Source organism: Phasianus colchicus, chromosome 14, assembly GCF_987193195.1.
Source record: "Phasianus colchicus chromosome 14, bPhaCol1.hap1.1, whole genome shotgun sequence".
Classification (NCBI taxonomy): domain Eukaryota; kingdom Metazoa; phylum Chordata; class Aves; order Galliformes; family Phasianidae; genus Phasianus; species Phasianus colchicus.
The window spans coordinates 692,789-713,179 of NC_143449.1; positions in this window are offsets into that span (position 1 = coordinate 692,789).

Genomic DNA, 20,391 nt, shown 5'->3' on the forward strand with positions numbered 1-20,391 from the left:
TTTTTTCCCAAAATACCAGCTTTCTCACAAACACCTGTCATTTTCCAACCAAGTCTGCTACTATCTCCCAGAAACAGCCGGTTTCCGAGAAATACCTGACGTTTGCTCTCCCAAATACTACTCGACACTCCTCCAGAGGACATTGTCTCCCCTATTTACCACGTTTTCTCCCCAAGAGACCACTTGGCACACCAAAAAGACCACCGTTGCTCTCCAGTACAAGATATTCTTTCCCACCGCTTCCCACTTTTCTCCCCCAGCTATGTCATTTCCTCCCAGAAATGCCACTTTTCCCTTGGAAATTTCACCTTCTCTTCCAAAAAGAGGAGATTTGCTCCCAGAAATACCCCTTCTCTTACAACTGCCACACGCTTTCTCCCCAAAAAGCCTCCATGACAATGCCAAATGGGACACTTGCAGCCAAGAAGAGGACACCTTCTCTCAGAAAGACCACTTTTCTCCCCAAGAGAGGAGATTTTCTCCCAATTGGATGACATTTGCTGTAAGAAAGACCTGTTTTCTTCCCTCAAGAGGACATTGTCTTTCCCACTGAGGACATTTTCTCCCAGAAGTGCCGCTACTCTTTGAAACACCTCCATTTCCTCCCAAATCTACTCCATGACACGCCTCAGGATGACACTTACTCCCCGATTTGGGGCATTTTCTCCCAGAAATACCACTTCTCTCCCAAAGGGATGGCCTTTTCCCTCTCTAGCATCTGTTTCCTCACCAATACCTGGCATTTTCTCCCAGAAACACCAGCTTTCTCACACATACATCACCTTCCCCCCCCACATCAGACCTCTTCTCCCAGAAATACCAGGACTCTACTGAATATTTCCCATTTCCTCCGGAACATACAGCATTACACTCCGCAAGAGGACAGTTTCTTTCAGAAATGTGGCATTTTATCGCAGATACACCATTTTTATGCCCAGTAGAGCTCCTTTTCTCCCAGAAATAGCACTGCTCTTAGGAAGAGCTCCCATTTTCTAACCAAAAGGCTGCTTTACACTCCTCAAGATCACACTTACCCCCATCAAGATGGCAGTGTCACAGAAATACCAGCTTCTGCCCCCAAAATGGGACTTTGGCTCTCCAAAACAAGACATTTTCTCCCAGAAATACCAGGACTCTTAGAAATACCTCACGTTTCATCTCAAGAATACTGCTTTCCACTCCTCAAGATCACACTGACCCCCATCACAATGGCCTTTTCTCCCACATACACCAGCTTTCTCCCAAATACACGACATTTTCTCCCACATACACCCGTTTTCTCCCAAAGATGGGACATATTCTCCCAGAAATGCCAGCTTATTCTTTAAAAAACGGCCTTTTTTTCCCCAAAATACCAGCTTTCTCACAAACACCTGTCATTTTCCAACCAAGTCTGCTACTATCTCCCAGAAACAGCCGGTTTCCGAGAAATACCTGACGTTTGCTCTCCCAAATACCACTCGACACTCCTCCAGAGGACATTGTCTCCCCTATTTACCACGTTTTCTCCCCAAGAGACCACTTGGCACACCAAAAAGACCGCCGTTGCTCTCCAGTACAAGATATTCTTTCCCACCGCTTCCCACTTTTCTCCCCCAGCTATGTCATTTCCTCCCAGAAATGCCACTTTTCCCTTGGAAATTTCACCTTCTCTTCCAAAAAGAGGAGATTTGCTCCCAGAAATACCCCTTCTCTTACAACTGCCACACGCTTTCTCCCCAAAAAGCCTCCATGACAATGCCAAATGGGACACTTGCAGCCAAGAAGAGGACACCTTCTCTCAGAAAGACCACTTTTCTCCCCAAGAGAGGAGATTTTCTCCCAATTGGATGACATTTGCTGTAAGAAAGACCTCTTTTCTTCCCTCAAGAGGACATTGTCTTTCCCACTGAGGACATTTTCTCCCAGAAGTGCCGCTACTCTTTGAAACACCTCCATTTCCTCCCAAATCTACTCCATGACACGCCTCAGGATGACACTTACTCCCCGATTTGGGGCATTTTCTCCCAGAAATACCACTTCTCTCCCAAAGGGATGGCCTTTTCCCTCTCTAGCATCTGTTTCCTCACCAATACCTGGCATTTTCTCCCAGAAACACCAGCTTTCTCACACATACATCACCTTCCCCCCCCACATCAGACCTCTTCTCCCAGAAATACCAGGACTCTGCTGAATATTTCCCATTTCCTCCGGAACATACAGCATTACACTCCGCAAGAGGACAGTTTCTTTCAGAAATGTGGCATTTTATCGCAGATACACCATTTTTATGCCCAGTAGAGCTCCTTTTCTCCCAGAAATAGCACTGCTCTTAGGAAGAGCTCCCATTTTCTAACCAAAAGGCTGCTTTACACTCCTCAAGATCACACTTACCCCCATCAAGATGACAGTGTCACAGAAATACCAGCTTCTGCCCCCAAAATGGGACTTTGGCTCTCCAAAACAAGACATTTTCTCCCAGAAATACCAGGACTCTTAGAAATACCTCACGTTTCATCTCAAGAATACTGCTTTCCACTCCTCAAGATCACACTGACCCCCATCACAATGGCCTTTTCTCCCACATACACCAGCTTTCTCCCAAATACACGACATTTTCTCCCACATACACCCGTTTTCTCCCAAAGATGGGACATATTCTCCCAGAAATGCCAGCTTATTCTTTAAAAAACGGCCTTTTTTTCCCCAAAATACCAGCTTTCTCACAAACACCTGTCATTTTCCAACCAAGTCTGCTACTATCTCCCAGAAACAGCCGGTTTCCGAGAAATACCTGACGTTTGCTCTCCCAAATACCACTCGACACTCCTCCAGAGGACATTGTCTCCCCTATTTACCACGTTTTCTCCCCAAGAGACCACTTGGCACACCAAAAAGACCGCCGTTGCTCTCCAGTACAAGATATTCTTTCCCACCGCTTCCCACTTTTCTCCCCCAGCTATGTCATTTCCTCCCAGAAATGCCACTTTTCCCTTGGAAATTTCACCTTCTCTTCCAAAAAGAGGAGATTTGCTCCCAGAAATACCCCTTCTCTTACAACTGCCACACGCTTTCTCCCCAAAAAGCCTCCATGACAATGCCAAATGGGACACTTGCAGCCAAGAAGAGGACACCTTCTCTCAGAAAGACCACTTTTCTCCCCAAGAGAGGAGATTTTCTCCCAATTGGATGACATTTGCTGTAAGAAAGACCTGTTTTCTTCCCTCAAGAGGACATTGTCTTTCCCACTGAGGACATTTTCTCCCAGAAGTGCCGCTACTCTTTGAAACACCTCCATTTCCTCCCAAATCTACTCCATGACACGCCTCAGGATGACACTTACTCCCCGGTTTGGGGCATTTTCTCCCAGAAATACCACTTCTCTCCCAAAGGGATGGCCTTTTCCCTCTCTAGCATCTGTTTCCTCACCAATACCTGGCATTTTCTCCCAGAAACACCAGCTTTCTCACACATACATCACCTTCCCCCCCCCACATCAGACCTCTTCTCCCAGAAATACCAGGACTCTGCTGAATATTTCCCATTTCCTCCGGAACATACAGCATTACACTCCGCAAGAGGACAGTTTCTTTCAGAAATGTGGCATTTTATCGCAGATACACCATTTTTATGCCCAGTAGAGCTCCTTTTCTCCCAGAAATAGCACTGCTCTTAGGAAGAGCTCCCATTTTCTAACCAAAAGGCTGCTTTACACTCCTCAAGATCACACTTACCCCCATCAAGATGGCAGTGTCACAGAAATACCAGCTTCTGCCCCCAAAATGGGACTTTGGCTCTCCAAAACAAGACATTTTCTCCCAGAAATACCAGGACTCTTAGAAATACCTCACGTTTCATCTCAAGAATACTGCTTTCCACTCCTCAGGATCACACTGACCCCCATCACAATGGCCTTTTCTCCCACATACACCAGCTTTCTCCCAAATACACGACATTTTCTCCCACATACACCCGTTTTCTCCCAAAGATGGGACATATTCTCCCAGAAATGCCAGCTTATTCTTTAAAAAACGGCCTTTTTTTCCCCAAAATACCAGCTTTCTCACAAACACCTGTCATTTTCCAACCAAGTCTGCTACTATCTCCCAGAAACAGCCGGTTTCCGAGAAATACCTGACGTTTGCTCTCCCAAATACTACTCGACACTCCTCCAGAGGACATTGTCTCCCCTATTTACCACGTTTTCTCCCCAAGAGACCACTTGGCACACCAAAAAGACCGCCGTTGCTCTCCAGTACAAGATATTCTTTCCCACCGCTTCCCACTTTTCTCCCCCAGCTATGTCATTTCCTCCCAGAAATGCCACTTTTCCCTTGGAAATTTCACCTTCTCTTCCAAAAAGAGGAGATTTGCTCCCAGAAATACCCCTTCTCTTACAACTGCCACACGCTTTCTCCCCAAAAAGCCTCCATGACAATGCCAAATGGGACACTTGCAGCCAAGAAGAGGACACCTTCTCTCAGAAAGACCACTTTTCTCCCCAAGAGAGGAGATTTTCTCCCAATTGGATGACATTTGCTGTAAGAAAGACCTGTTTTCTTCCCTCAAGAGGACATTGTCTTTCCCACTGAGGACATTTTCTCCCAGAAGTGCCGCTACTCTTTGAAACACCTCCATTTCCTCCCAAATCTACTCCATGACACGCCTCAGGATGACACTTACTCCCCGATTTGGGGCATTTTCTCCCAGAAATACCACTTCTCTCCCAAAGGGATGGCCTTTTCCCTCTCTAGCATCTGTTTCCTCACCAATACCTGGCATTTTCTCCCAGAAACACCAGCTTTCTCACACATACATCACCTTCTCCCCCCCACATCACATGTTCCCTCCCAGAAATATGGCATTTGATCACAGATATACTCTTTCCAGGGAATACCAGGTTTCATAAAAATACCTCATAATTTCTACATGAAGTTCGTTAGCAAGATGACACTTTCACCCTAAATAGGAGATTTTCTCTCAGAAATGCATGCTTCCCCCTCACAGAACGACATCTTCTCCCCAAATTAGGACATTATCTCCCAGAAATACCACATTTCTCCAATCCAATGACATTATCTCTACGGAGAGTTTGCAGTTGCTGCCCGTTAAATCGCTTTTCTCCCCGAATACAACTTTCAGACTTCAACAGCGGTCTTGTCTTTCTCTCTCGGATGCCGAGAAAGGGCGACTTCAGCCGGATGCTTTTCTCGGACGAGCGGCTTCTTCTGCGCACATCCCAAAGGAGCGGTTCTGACTTCTCCTTGTGTCCATGCGTTCTGCACTACGCTTCTCTCTCATTCTTAACCCTTGATTCCTAGGGACATTTCGTTTTTCTCTGTTTTTCCGATGCTACACTGCAGCATTCTGTGACGAACAGATTAGAAGGGAAAAGCCCCTCTAATAAGGCAGCTAGAAGTTCCAGGAGCGACACACGTTGTGTTTTCAGAGAGGACGTTACAGAAAGTCGAGAGCTGTGGATTCTTTCCTGCGGAGAAAAAACCCCCTATGTTCAGGAAAATGCAGTATGCTAAATTCGCACGTTCTGGGCATAGCAATTTCGTTATTTCGCTCTCATGGGTGGACAGCGCCACTCTCTGTTAACCGCTTCGGAGAGTTTGCAGTTGCTGGCCGAGAAGTCGCGGTTCTCCCCGAATGCCGCTTGCAGCCTTCAGCAGCGGTCTCGTCTCTCTCGCATGCCGAGAAAGAGCGACTTCAGCCGGATGCTTCTCTTGGACGAGCAGCTTCTTCTGCGCACATCGCAAAGGAGCGGTTCTGTCTTCTCCTTGTGTCCATGCATTCTGCACTACGCTTCTCTCTCATTCTTATGCCTTTCCTTTTATTCCTAGCAACATTTCGTCTTTGTGTGTGAGTACGTTCCAGAATGTCGAGAGATGTGGTTTCTTTCCTGTGGAGAAAAAAACCCCTGTTTTCAGGCAATGCAGTATTCTGAATTCGCACGTTCCCTGAAAACAGGGGGTTTTTTCTCCGCAGGAAAGTATCCACATCTCTCGACTTTCTGTAACGTCCTCTCTGAAAGCACAACGTGTGTCGCTCCTGGAACTTCTAGCTGCCTTATTAGAGGGGCTTTTCCCCTCTACTCTGTTCGTCACAGAATGCTGAAGTGTAGCATCGGAAAAACAGAGAAAAACGAAATGTCCCTAGGAATCATGGGTTAAGAATGAGAGAGAAGCGTAGTGCAGAATGCATGGACACAAGGAGAAGACAGAACCGCTCCTTTGCGATGTGCGCAGAAGAAGCCGCTCGTCCGAGAAAAGCATCCGGCTGAAGTCGCTCTTTCTCGGCATGCGAGAGAGACGAGACCGCTGCTGAAGGCACAAAGAGGCATTCGGGGAGAACCGAGATTTCTCGGCCAGCAACTGCAAACTCTCCGAAGCGGTTAACAGAGAGTGGCGCTGTCCACCCATGAGAGCGAAACAGCGTAGTTGCTATGCCGAGAACGTGCGATTTCAGAATACTGCATTTCCTGAACACAAGGGGCTTTTTTCTCCGCAGAAAAGAATCCACATCTCTCGACTTTCTGTAACGTCCTTCCTGAAAGCTCAACGTGTGTCTCTCCTGGAACTTCTAGCTGCCTTATTAGAGGGGTTTTTCCCTTCTAATCTGTTCGTCACAGAATGCTGCAGTGTAGCATCGGAAAAACAGAGAAAAACGAAATGTCCCTAGGAATCATGGGTTAAGAATGAGAGAGAAGCGTAGTGCAGAATGCATGGACACAAGGAGAAGACAGAACCGCTCCTTTGCGATGTGCGCAGAAGAAGCCGCTCGTCCGAGAAAAGCATCCGGCTGAAGTCGCTCTTTCTCGGCATGCGAGAGAGACGAGACCGCTGCTGAAGGCACAAAGAGGCATTCGGGGAGAACCGAGATTTCTCGGCCAGCAACTGCAAACTCTCCGAAGCGGTTAACAGAGAGTGGCGCTGTCCACCCATGAGAGCGAAACAGCGTAGTTGCTATGCCGAGAACGTGCGATTTCAGAATACTGCATTTCCTGAACACAAGGGGCTTTTTTCTCCGCAGAAAAGAATCCACATCTCTCGACTTTCTGTAACGTCCTTCCTGAAAGCTCAACGTGTGTCTCTCCTGGAACTTCTAGCTGCCTTATTAGAGGGGTTTTTCCCTTCTAATCTGTTCGTCACAGAATGCTGCAGTGTAGCATCGGAAAAACAGAGAAAAACGAAATGTCCCTAGGAATCAAGGGTTAAGAATGAGAGAGAAGCGTAGTGCAGAACGCATGGACACAAGGAGAAGTCAGAACCGCTCCTTTGGGATGTGCGCAGAAGAAGCCGCTCGTCCGAGAAAAGCATCCGGCTGAAGTCGCCCTTTCTCGGCATCCGAGATAGAAAGACAAGACCGCTGTTGAAGTCTGAAAGTGGTATTCGGGGAGAAAAGCGATTTAACGGGCAGCAACTGCAAACTCTCCGTAGAGATAATGTCATTGGATTGGAGAAATGTGGTATTTCTGGGAGATAATGTCCTAATTTGGGGAGAAGATGTCGTTCTGTGAGGGGGAAGCATGCATTTCTGAGAGAAAATCTATTATTTACGGTGAAAGTGTCATCTTGCTAACGAACTTCACGGAGAAATTATGAGATATTTTTACGAAACCGGGTATTCCCTGGAAAGAGTATATCTGTGATCAAATGCCATATTTCTGGGAGGGAACATGTGATGTGGGGGGGAGAAGGTGATGTATGTGTGAGAAAGCTGGTGTTTCTGGGAGAAAATGCCAGGTATTGGTGAGGAAACAGATGCTAGAGAGGGAAAAGGCCATCCCTTTGGGAGAGAAGTGGTATTTCTGGGAGAAAATGCCCCAAATCGGGGAGTAAGTGTCATCCTGAGGCGTGTCATGGAGTAGATTTGGGAGGAAATGGAGGTGTTTCAAAGAGTAGCGGCACTTCTGGGAGAAAATGTCCTCAGTGGGAAAGACAATGTCCTCTTGAGGGAAGAAAACAGGTCTTTCTTACAGCAAATGTCATCCAATTGGGAGAAAATCTCCTCTCTTGGGGAGAAAAGTGGTCTTTCTGAGAGAAGGTGTCCTCTTCTTGGCTGCAAGTGTCCCATTTGGCATTGTCATGGAGGCTTTTTGGGGAGAAAGCGTGTGGCAGTTGTAAGAGAAGGGGTATTTCTGGGAGCAAATCTCCTCTTTTTGGAAGAGAAGGTGAAATTTCCAAGGGAAAAGTGGCATTTCTGGGAGGAAATGACATAGCTGGGGGAGAAAAGTGGGAAGCGGTGGGAAAGAATATCTTGTACTGGAGAGCAACGGTGGTCTTTTTGGTGTGCCAAGTGGTCTCTTGGGGAGAAAACGTGGTAAATAGGGGAGACAATGTCCTCTGGAGGAGTGTCGAGTAGTATTTGGGAGAGCAAACGTCAGGTATTTCTCGGAAACCGGCTGTTTCTGGGAGATAGTAGCAGACTTGGTTGGAAAATGACAGGTGTTTGTGAGAAAGCTGGTATTTTGGGGAAAAAAAGGCCGTTTTTTAAGGAATAAGCTGGCATTTCTGGGAGAATATGTCCCATCTTTGGGAGAAAACGGGTGTATGTGGGAGAAAATGTCGTGTATTTGGGAGAAAGCTGGTGTATGTGGGAGAAAAGGCCATTGTGATGGGAGTCAGTGTGATCTTGAGGAGTGGAAAGCAGTATTCTTGAGATGAAACGTGAGGTATTTCTAAGAGTCCTGGTATTTCTGGGAGAAAATGTCTTGTTTTGTTTTATTGTTTTTAATATTTATATATTTTTTATGTTGCAATTTCAAGGAAACACTTCGATAGAAATGGCTTTTAATTCTTTTGGCATACATAGAAGATGCGAAAATGCACATCATATTTTCACATGAATGTAGTAACAGAAAAAAAGTTCAAAGCAGTAACTGGTACACTCAATTATAAAAGCTGCCCTTCCTGTGCAAGAAATGTAACTCAGCCCTTGGGCTAGATGCCATTCTGTGTCATTGATGTAAACCTGGCGGACAGTACAAATACTCTGAATTTAAAATGGCATGACTAAAAATGGAGTCTTTCCTCTAGCTTTTAAGTTTTAAGAAACATAAAATATGTACGTATGCTTGGCAACTTTTCCTTTCATTATATACAAAAGTGACTCTCTCTAAAATAACTGTCAAACTAAGAGGGACTGTCAGAAACCTATCACAGGAGGTAATCTATTTGCTCAGGTTGCTGAAGAGCAATGAAAAAGTAGATATTGAGTTTCAGTTTTCAGCACATACATTAAAGTCCCATGCCTGTAATTAGGTCTCCTACCTTCCAAATAGAATTTTAAAAAAGTTTGATACATGATTATTTTAAATTATTTTTCTATAATTGGTTAGTGGTATTGTGGAACACATATTTAAGGATTAATGATGAGAAAGATTAGAAATCCAAAAAGTGTAAAATTCCATGCAAACTCAATTAAGTTTCAAGGACATTTCCATCAGAAAGAATGGAAATGAAGAAAGAACGGAGCCCCCAGGCTGGTTGTTGAATGAGAATTACTGCTTACCCAGCATCCGTTTGCTTCATCAAATGTCCCCCATCTGCTCACAGAAACCTCTCTAAGATGCTTTTCTGAAGAATATTTGGCAGCATGTTTCCCAGGGCTGATGCCTAGAGGAGAGGGTACATGGAGACTTGTTGTCTATCTTGATGGCAAACCCCTCCTAAGTAGGAATCCAGAGCTGGTGACTCACTTTGTAGTCTTGTATAGGTCTGGGGCAAGACAACATTATGGCAGTGGGGAGATATTCATGGTCAGGCTGGACAGGCCTCTGAGGTCTCTGACCTCTGTGGGTGTCCCTGTTCATTACTGGGGAACTGGACTCAATGGTCTGTAAGAGTCCCTTCCAACTCAAAAAAAAATTCTATGATTCTATGATTCTATGAATATTCCTGGTTTTATTACAAGTACAAATACTGATAAAGCCTACATTCAAATTGTTTATTCCTTGCTTTTGGAGAAGCTAAAACACTAGCACTAAGAGTTTTCATCAACGTAGATAATAGCTTGTCAGTTGTTATGCACAGTGGTACGTGCACCCAGTTTGAAATTTCAGTGCCATTAATGTTTTTAATTTTTTAAGTGATATGACACAGTACATGCAATCAACAATAATGAACATACCATGGTTCAGGACCCCTGATCTCTCCGCTAGTAATTTAAAATATTTTCATGTGTAGAGACAAGACAAGTATTATGTCCTAAATGGAGTCTAGGTCCCCAGCACTATTTCTCTCTCTATTTGATCCCTAAAAACAACTGTTTTCTTGCCAAAGATTTTGCATCGTTAAATCTCCTTTCTGAAACAATGAATATTGTGTAGTTGCAGGCCACTTTTTCAAACCTGTGGACATTCCCTTTGCTTCTACTTCTTTAAGCAACCTGCAGTTGCAATACACTTTTGCAGTACAGTCTTGAACCTCTTTATTCCTTGTTTTTCAGTCACCATGGGCTGTGTCTGTGCTGTCTTTGTAACCAGGACCAGGGAATGACCTCTTTTCTCCCAGTCAGTTTTCTCAACACATCTACTGGTGTGGATGAAGCAAGCAAAGGCAACAAGAAAAGCAAATACAATTATACTAGCAAGCAGGAGTATCATTTATTATAGATGATAATCACATGTTGGTTTGTCACTAGGTGTGTTTAATCAACTACTTTCTTTTTGAAATAAGAGTGAAGATAAAAGTTCAAATAGGATTCCTACATGTCTCATTTTCATTAAAGATTAGATCTGCTACAACACGATGAACTGAGGATAATATAATGTAACATCCAAACACTTTTTTTCAAGTAATGTTAACACTGAATGAAAGGTATACAGGCTTCAATGAAATTAGGAAGTTGAGGCCTAGTTGAATGCTATTTGTTGTTGAATGGTATTTGTGACAGTGTTGAAAGAAATGGCTGATGTTATTGTAAAGTTACTGTCTGTCATCTATGAAAAACGGTGTTCTGCACAGGTCTGTGAGTGTTAGAAATGGGCTTTCTTGAAGAGCTGTCTTTATGGAAAAGGAGGCATTGCTTGCAAACTGGTAAATTGGGAAGAAAAAAAAAAAAAAAGTAACATTTCTGATTTCCAATTTAGTTATTAGAAAATCCCCATCATCTCTCTTTATATTATATGAATACTCCATGGTGTCCTTGGGATGACAAGATGCCTGTACTGCTATTTAGATATGCACAAATACAACAAATCCATGGGCAGATCTTTCCCCTACTGCATTTTTTTAATGTATTTCTTTATTGCTAAACTAAAAGGAAAATAATAGTAGAAAAAATTCAATCACCTTAATCAGCACGTGCAAGTCTTAAAAATCTTTTTCTTGCTCTGACTGGTTTGAGAGCCTATTGTACTGAGAAGCAAAAACAGATTACAAGTAAAACACATAAAACAGAATACAAGCATGTCTATTTCTAAGTTCTCTGGTACTCAAAAATCTAAATACCTATTCATGTAGCTGCATTCATTGCTTTAAGTCATTAGCCAAAAGTAAATACGTAAGGAGAAACAGAGACAAAATTGACTTTATAAGAAGAAAATATATTTTAATATTCAAAATATTCTAAGTCACCATGCTGCCCTTTGAAGACAGCATTCATGTCTCATCTTGATCATGCTGACAAGCATCTCACGGGTATCTGCTTTCACTTACGTTGATTGTACAGTTTAGTATCTGTAATACTGAAAAGACCTGATGGGAAATGTTACCTTCCAAATTTTGCTCTGTGTATATGCATTTCCTATTTAAACCCTCACTCAGCAAGAGAAGGAAAAACACTTCTCAGTTTCAGTGTAAGTGCCCCATGGAATTTTCTACAGGAAAAATATCACTTTAGATCTGTCAGACAATAACATTTTATTACCTCAAGGATGTTATCTGAACCTGAGGTCTAATATCTAAATGAACTGCAGTTCAGATTATTTGAGATTTAGCAGAAAGACAGAGGGATGGAAAGTTTCATAGAAAGATTCTATGGGGAGAAGTCTCATTCATTTATTGTGGATAAATATGATGAAAAGGTATTCATATACCAAGTTTTAATAACTGTATGGTTAACAGGAGGAACAGTAGACAGCTTTGAGCAGTAGCTGACATACAGAACAGGAGAGTTGGAAGAGTAATATTTCCAAGAAGATTAATTTAATTTAATTTAAAGGCAGAATGTTTTTTGGCTATTGGAAAGTTCTCTGTTGTGTTGAGCAAAAGGATAGATATACTGGCTGAAAATAAACCTGTAAAAGTGAGGTAATGCATTTACTAAAACAACAATAATTGCTATATCAGGATGGATCCTATATTAAAGGCAATAAAACTCTGATTAATAGCTGTCAGGTTATTTCTTTATTTTTCTCAAATATTTATTTGAGCGCAACATACTATAAATACTTTAAAGAAAATGTTTATCTTATATTTGTACATGATTGCACTCAGTAATACATGGAAGAGCAGCCACTGAAGTGGGAGGATCATAAGCCCAATGTATGTGAAGAGAGAGAGCAATAAATTTGATTCTTCTCAGCATTTTTCTGTTACAGGTTTTGAGAAACTTGTTAGATTTTAGTACCTGTAAATGTAAATGAAACCAACATAAAATACCATACCTAACCTTATTACTTTAAATAACATAGAAAATATGGATTGGAAGACTCGTGTGCATGTTCTTTTTTTCTGTCTTAGACCTGAATAAAGCTGTAAAGAAGAAATTGATGCTCTAGGAAGTCACTGTCAACTCTTGCAAGTCCATTTGGGAGAAAATTTGACACTCCATTTTTTTTTTCTTGTTGTCCTTCTATCTCCTACTCTCCTTTTTGTGTATGTTTATTATTTGCCTCATTTCTGTGAAAACAAATCAGGCTCCATTAATAAAAGCAAAAACTGTTTAAGGCCATCCATCTTACTCATTCTCTTGAAAGGTTTGCTGCCACTTGTTCTATCACAGAGGACTGCAAAACTTTTTTGCTCCACATTGTTACCCTCTAAAGATAAAATGAATAAATTGCTTAAGAAGATGTTGAAAGACTCTTAATGGTGCATTTATGATCATAACATACGTATTTGTGAGACCTAAGGATTTTTATTCATTCTATTTTTGTTCAATGTAAAATCAAGATTAACTTCTTAGATTTTCTGGACATCCTCGTTGTATAAATTTAATTTTTTACTCCTTTTCCTTGTACAACTTCTGAAATCTGACAGTAAGAACATTTTTTATTTTTGTCTCAAACCTCTTTTTTATTCTTTGTCCATCTATTTTTTTTTCCCCCTATGATGCTTCTTATAACTTTACCAATTACTTTGTGTTCCATTTCATTACGTTACTTATTTTTGCTTTTTCTTTAGGGCAGGATATGTCTACTGCTATGCATCTGCACAGTTCCTACAATGGAGCTTTGATCCTGGTTGGATTGCTTAAGTGCCATTAACATAAACGTGGTTAACAAAAATAGTGGTTTCAGCTTAGTATTTTTCATGCTAAATCAGGTTCAAAACTAGAAGAATAAAAGTTTTTTTGTAAGAAACATAAACATCCATGTTGATTTCATAAGTGAAACTGATTCTGTTTTTGAAGAGCGGAAGAAATTTAAATAATTCATCTGAAAGCAAAGTTCACTTCTGTTTTTATATTCTCAGAAGTGAATCATCAGATTAAACTAGCATGCCACAGTTTAGTGGTAAACCTCTAACACTACCAAATCTACATATGTAGATTTTGCTTTAATGTCACAGGCAACAGAATGTAATCAACTAACAAACAAAACAAGCAAACAGAAAATTCACATCCAAATAAACCAGAAAGAGGAGTTTATAGGCACTCTACAGAACTGTTAGCTGTGCTATGCTTTTCAAAAGCTGGAATTTGTCCTACAGACATCTCAGAAGTTGCACATCTGTCCAAGAAGAATCACTGCACTTTATTTCTACTGTACATGTTTATCTTATATCTTATTCTTCATTACTGTTATGTACTATGCAAAATACATAAAGAAAAAAAGCAGTAATCAAACTATACATACTGTGAGCAGGGCTTTGTGAAGGCTGCAGTACTGTACAGAAGAAAGCCTTGAACAGATCTATCTCAAATTCAGGGTAATAATACATTTATTTCCCACCCACATTGCTCATGTAATCCACCAACTATTTTAGGAACGCCTAGATTCTTAAAAATACAGAAATTAAAGTGATTTCCTGATCAACCCTTACAGAAAGACACAAGTTTAAACATGAAAGCAACTATGAATGCTTTGGAGAGAAAAAAATAGAATGTAATGTTAATAATCCCTGTAATGTTAATAAGCTAAATAACAGTTTCAAAGTTTAGTATCTTGATGCTTTACGGAGCTCCCATAAAATGGCTCTGAGCCTTCCCTTTCTAATGATTTTGCACACCCACGCAACTTGCTCTGTGGGGATGGAAGATAACAGGATTTAGATCCTTGACACACTGCAATTGATTTAACAATAAATATTGTCCATCCTAGTTTTGGGTTACTATAAGATGAAAGCAAAAATGTATATACTGATCTACTGGTTTTCTTTTAAAAAACATTCATCTGATGCTGAAGGCTAATTCTGTAAAGCTGAAACTTAAATCCCAGCAGAAACAGGTTCCCAGATATTAAAAACAAACAAACAAACAAACAAACAAAAAATCATAAAAGTATGTATAATGAAATCTTTAGGCATGTGACAAACTTTGTTTTATATATTATATGATTTCAGAACATCTGTCACACACACTCACAAACTTTCCTTAGAAGGAGAAGCAGAAGTTTAGATGATGATAAAGTTATGTTCTTACCACATTAGAAGGTTCCAATTTCTTCCTTCTAGCAAGGTCAGTGATATTATTGCCATTGTAGTTGATGCTCTCCATACAGCCTTTGAAATTTTTTTCTGCTGTTAGAACTTGGCTTCCCAGAAAAAGGCATGCCTCCAAAGGTTATCTTTGAATGTATCAGAAAATGAAAGACAGTTACTGGAGGACAAGGGCTTAGAATTTTTGCTTACTAGAAAAAGAAAGTATCAAACAAGTACTGGAAAAGTAGGAAAAAGTCTATGATGAAGTCATGACTGCAAATATTTTTGGTGGTAAATTGTATCTGTTATTAGGTTTTCCCAAATACAGAGAAAATATGTATCACAGTTACATATAGACTGTACCAAAGAGAAGGTCTCTAAAAGGAATGCAGTTTTAAATGCTTGGCAGAGCAAAATGTCAGTATTGTTAAGAAACAAGAATTTGTTGGCCAAAGAATGTGCTGTCTGTCTGATCTTGGAGAAGAAAAGTCTGCCTTTCTTTACAAACCTGAATGCAGAAAGTTTGAGAAGTAAAGGTGCCCAGTAAAACCTATTTCAATATGTAGACTGAAACAAACATTAAAATAAAAAAAAATCTACTAAATCAAAAGGGAAGAAGGAAAGTGTTGCTTTATGTAGAACATCCATCAGTTGGGTAGAGTGTCAGAAGTGAGAAGTGGTTGGTGGCAAGTAAGGAAAATAATTCTTCTCTATTATGATGCTAAAACTAACTAAAAATTGATGATAAGAAAAGAGAAGCAACTGGCACCTATAGAGAGCTTCCCTGTTATAATATTAGCCTAGAACATGGCTTTGAGAGCACAGGGTTGTCAGCAAAAATGAGTCTGAGGGCAGGAGGGAAAACGTGAAAGAGCAAAAATGTTACAGCATTTACAAAAATACATTGTTGGGGACAAATAATTCCCTCCTCCCCCTTCACCCCCCTTCCATATTATAGTATGTATATAGTTATCTTAATCAAAAAAGTAACCAAGGAACAAAGGCTATAAAATACAGGTGTTGTGCTGTTTCCTGTTCAATCATCCCTTCCCTAGGGAACAATCTAAATACTAAATACTATTACTAAAATTCTGAAAAATGAAAGTAGTATTTCTGACCCTTATTACTACTTGGGAGAAAAAGGAGATATCATATGAAGGACTTGGAATGGGAAACTCGAAGTTACTGTAGACAAATGGTTGGATAGCAAAAAATACAGTGAGTTGTGGCCAGTTTACCAGGCAAAACGTTTACTCTTTACATATTAAATTGCATGGACAAGACAGTGTTATACTACTTTGCATGCCCAGAATGGGAAAAAGCAGATTTCAATTCAAAACTTAAATATCAATAATCAATGGAGACAATTGTGAATTAATTTCTTTTTTATTTAGTTTAAAAACAAAAACAACAGCACAAAAATGTTTCTAAAAATCTGGTTTTACTCATGACTGGAAAATCCAAAGGTGATTTCCATGCATCTCGTGGGCCTGAGATAAAGACAATTTAAAAGGAAAGAAAGAAAAAAAAAGGGGGGGGGGGGAGATGCTATGACAGTAATGTTTAATATTCGTGTGGGGGGTGAAAGGTGTACTTGAGTTGCCTAAGCACAAGCTTCTACTGCTATTGGTGATACCTGGGGTAGTGTGCCTTAGTAACCTCTGCTTTCTGCTTGAGGAGGTATGCATCTCTATAAATGCTCTGCCATTTCTGCCAACACCATGGGAGTGCTGCAGATATCTAGGGGATATATGTATATAAGCTGCTCATTCAGTTTACGTGTTTGTCTTTTTCTTGGATGAGAAATAGTTGCTGTTTATTATTTCCTTAAATGCAACACAAGCATTTACTCATAATATCCAATCTGAGAACACCGTTCTTGTAACTGCTTATGAAAATCATAGATACAGAAATCAAAAGAAACTGTTTCAATCTGCTTGCATTTAAGGAAATAGGAAGTCTCTTTCCACCCTTGCGCATATTTAAGACTGTTTTCTGACAAACTGCTAGCTAAAGGCTTCAGTCTTTCTTTTTGTGCTTACTCCCTCAAGGGAATAGCTGAGCTTTTGTAACTGTCCCTACTTTGAAGTTTTCTAGTGGATCCAGGTTGGTTTCAGTATCCTCTATTCCTCACTTCTTTCTTTTCTACCATTTTCTTCAAAAAGGAGCATGTTAAGAACATAAATTTCTATTCTGTTAAGAGTCTTCTCCTGCAGTTAGCTGGTTAGTAAATAATACTTTGCTTTCAGAAGATAGGAAATGGATTTGTGGGCATTCTAGATGTTTCTTATCAGGTAAACTCTCATATGTATGTGTTGGAGAAATTCTAATCAGTTCTTCAGTAAAGGTATTATGAAAGCTCAGACGGACTGTTCTGTCATTATTTACCAAGAGATCTGTCTCTTCCTAAAAATAAACAAGACTTTTTGAATTAGGATGTAATTTCCTTTTAAACTGAAAAATTGGAGAAAGACATTTTCTCAAGGGGGAACTGCAGTGGTTGGAAAGAATCTCTGCAAGTCATTGAGTCTAACAAAGCTGGTTCCCTACAGTAAGTTACAGGAAAACGTCCAGATGAGTTTTGAATATCTCCAGAGGAGACTCCACCACCTCTCTGGGCAGTCTGTTCCTGGGCACTGTCACCCTCACAGTAAAGAAGCTCTTCCTTGTGTTCAAATGGAACGTCATTTATTCCAGTTTGTGTCCCCTGCTCCTTGTTCTGTCATTGGGCTCCACAGGCAAGAGCCTGGCCCCATCTGCTTGACTCCCACCCTTCTGGTATTTATAAGCATTGATAATATCCTCTCTCAGCCTTCTCTTCTTCAGGCTGAACAGCCCCAGGTCTCAGCCTTTCCTCATACAGGAGATGCTCCAGGCCCCTCATCATCTCTGTGGCCCTCCACTGGGCTCTCTCCAGAAGTTCTGTATTTCTTGAAGTGAGGAGCCCAGAACTGGACACAGCACTCCAGATGTGGCCTCACCAAGGTAGAGAAGAGAGGGGAGATCACCTCACTCAACCTGCTGGCCACATTCTTTTTAATGCATCCCAGGATACCATTGGCCTTCTTGACCACAAGGCCACATTGCTGGTTTGTGGTCACCCTGCTGCCTACAGGGACACCCAGGCCTTTCTCTGCAGTGCTTCTTTCCAGCAAGTCAGACCCTAACCTGTACTGATACATGCAGTTACTCTTCCCCAGATGTAGGACTCTGCACTTGCCCTTGTTGAACCTCATAAGGTTTTTTCTCTCCCTTTCCACCCTGTCCAGGTCTTGTTGAATGGCAGAAAGATAAAAACTGATCAATGCTTCTTGAGGGAAATTCCCAATGTATTTTAGGTGTACACAAGATTATGTAATACTGTGTGAATGTTGTTATGACTGGGTGACAGTTCACCGATCAGTTCACAGATGTTTTTGCTTCTCAATTGTTTTTACAAAATGTAAATAGTATTCATGAGAAGAGAATGTGATTGACTTCACTTCTTCTAGCAAAAAAAGAGAAGCAGGTCTAAGACATCTGTTTATCTCCAATTTAAACAACTTAATTTAGGTAGAATTATGTGTTTTACAGCTAGTCACGTTGCTGTGAAAAGAAGCGCGGCTATACGAATAAGAAGTCGCGCGGCTCTGCCCTCGCAACTCCCCCCGCCCCGCGCACGGAGGCGGCCCCCAGCCGCAGCCCCCAGCCGCTCCCCCCCTCGCGCAGCGCCACTCCGGGGTGCCGCCTGCCGCAGCGACGGCGGCGGGGAGCCCTCGCGCCCAGAGGCGGCCTTCCCGGGGTCTGCCCTCTCCGCCCCCCTCCCACCTACCTGAGGGCAGCCGGCATCCGTCCGCGCGGCAGCGCACAGCCGGTGGCACCGCGCGCACAGCCTGCCTGCCTGCCTGCCGCCCTCCCTCGGACGAGGGTCCCCTTAGACGAAAGCACAGCCCCAGCCCGGCCGCTACCGCGAGGGACCGCGCCCGCGGCCGGAGCCCGGGGGCCGCGAGGAGGGAGGGCTGAGCACCCGGTGACAGGTGAGGACGGCCCCCGCGCCGCTCCCTACCTCGCGCCGCTCTCCTCGCAGCCGGCGGCTCGCTTACCCTCGACCGCCGCCGCCCCCTCGCTCCGTTCCCCCGCCCTAACGCGGCGTTCAACGCGGCCCCGCTAGCCGCGAGGCCCCGCCCCCCGCCCCGCACTGACGGCTCTCTCCGCCAATAGCGAAGAAGACGGCCGTCCTCGAGCTCCGCCCTCACCTCCTTCGACCAATAGGAGCTATCCGTGGTGCTGCCCCTCCGCCTTCCCGGCAGGCTCGGTTGGCTCGCAGCTGCCGAGCAACGGGCGCGGGGCTGCGGGTGGGGCCGCTGAGGGCGGTGGCCGGGTGAGGCCCCGCTGCGGGCCGGGGTTGGTGCCGCGGGATTGTGCCCGGGGCTCCTCGTTCGGGAGCTTTCGCCTCATAGATGGACGTTTTTTGTTCCCCTCCCCTTTTTCCCTCTCGGCTCAGCCATCAGGAGGATGGAAATATCTCCCGCACTCACAAAGCTGTAATCTCGGCTTGCAGAAATGATAACTGGTATGTGAAGATGTTTCTAATTTTTTTGTTTCTTCACTTGTTTGTGAACCTAGGGTAGGGAGAAAGAACTGAAGTAACCTGCAGTGAGATTCTATCACTTTTGTAACTCCTTAAGCATAGTCAAGAATGTATGTTTGTGAACTACTTTATTAAGATAGTCCTGGTGGAGTATACTTTATATCACTGGGAGTCCAGGATTTTCTGAACAGTTCTTAAATCAGAGTCTAGCAATAGCAAAGTTGAATTACATGTACACTGTACAGTTAGGTTGTTGGTAATAAGCAGAGCTTGTGCATCTCAACAGCTGCAGCTATACAAGCTATACATTTGTCAAGTAAGCTCAGTATGAGTGGAGTATCAGCTTTATTAATTCAAGTCATTCTCATAATCTTATCCATACATAATGTTTGTGTTCTTAATACCTTAACCAAGTGAGTGAAAAGTTTCCAGCTAATCTGTTTAGCTTCCAGGCAAGTGATTCCACATGTTAAATTTGCTGCTTCCTCCTTTCTCCCATTCCCTGGTCTCTTAGGTCACTGTTTGTTCTCTTATGTCCTCTATTAAGGAATAGGTTTAGTTCTGCTACATATTAATGCCATGCCTACAGATAAATTATCCTTACATCTCAAACTGAATAGCTGCTGCTTGACGTTTTTTTTTTTCCTTCTAGGCTAGGAAGTCTCTGTATGGCATGCCAGCAACGTTTTGTTGCAACGTTCTTAAAAGAAGAAATCTTTTACAGCGTGCAAGTTCTTTAAGATATGGTGATGCACTGTGGTTTAACCCAGCAGATCACTGAGCGTCACATGGCTGTTCATTCACTGCCCCCATCTCAGTGAGATGGAGAGGAGAAATGAGGGAAAAAATGAGATAGAGAAAAAGAAAAGCATAATAATTATGGCATGTATATCTACATATACACACACATACTTGTAATCTAGATTTATAACAACGGATGCGCAAGCAATTGCTCATCTCCTCTTGAGGTCTTGAAACAGTAAACGTTCGGTGCAGAAAGTCTATACCAAATTAACTTGAAAAACTGAT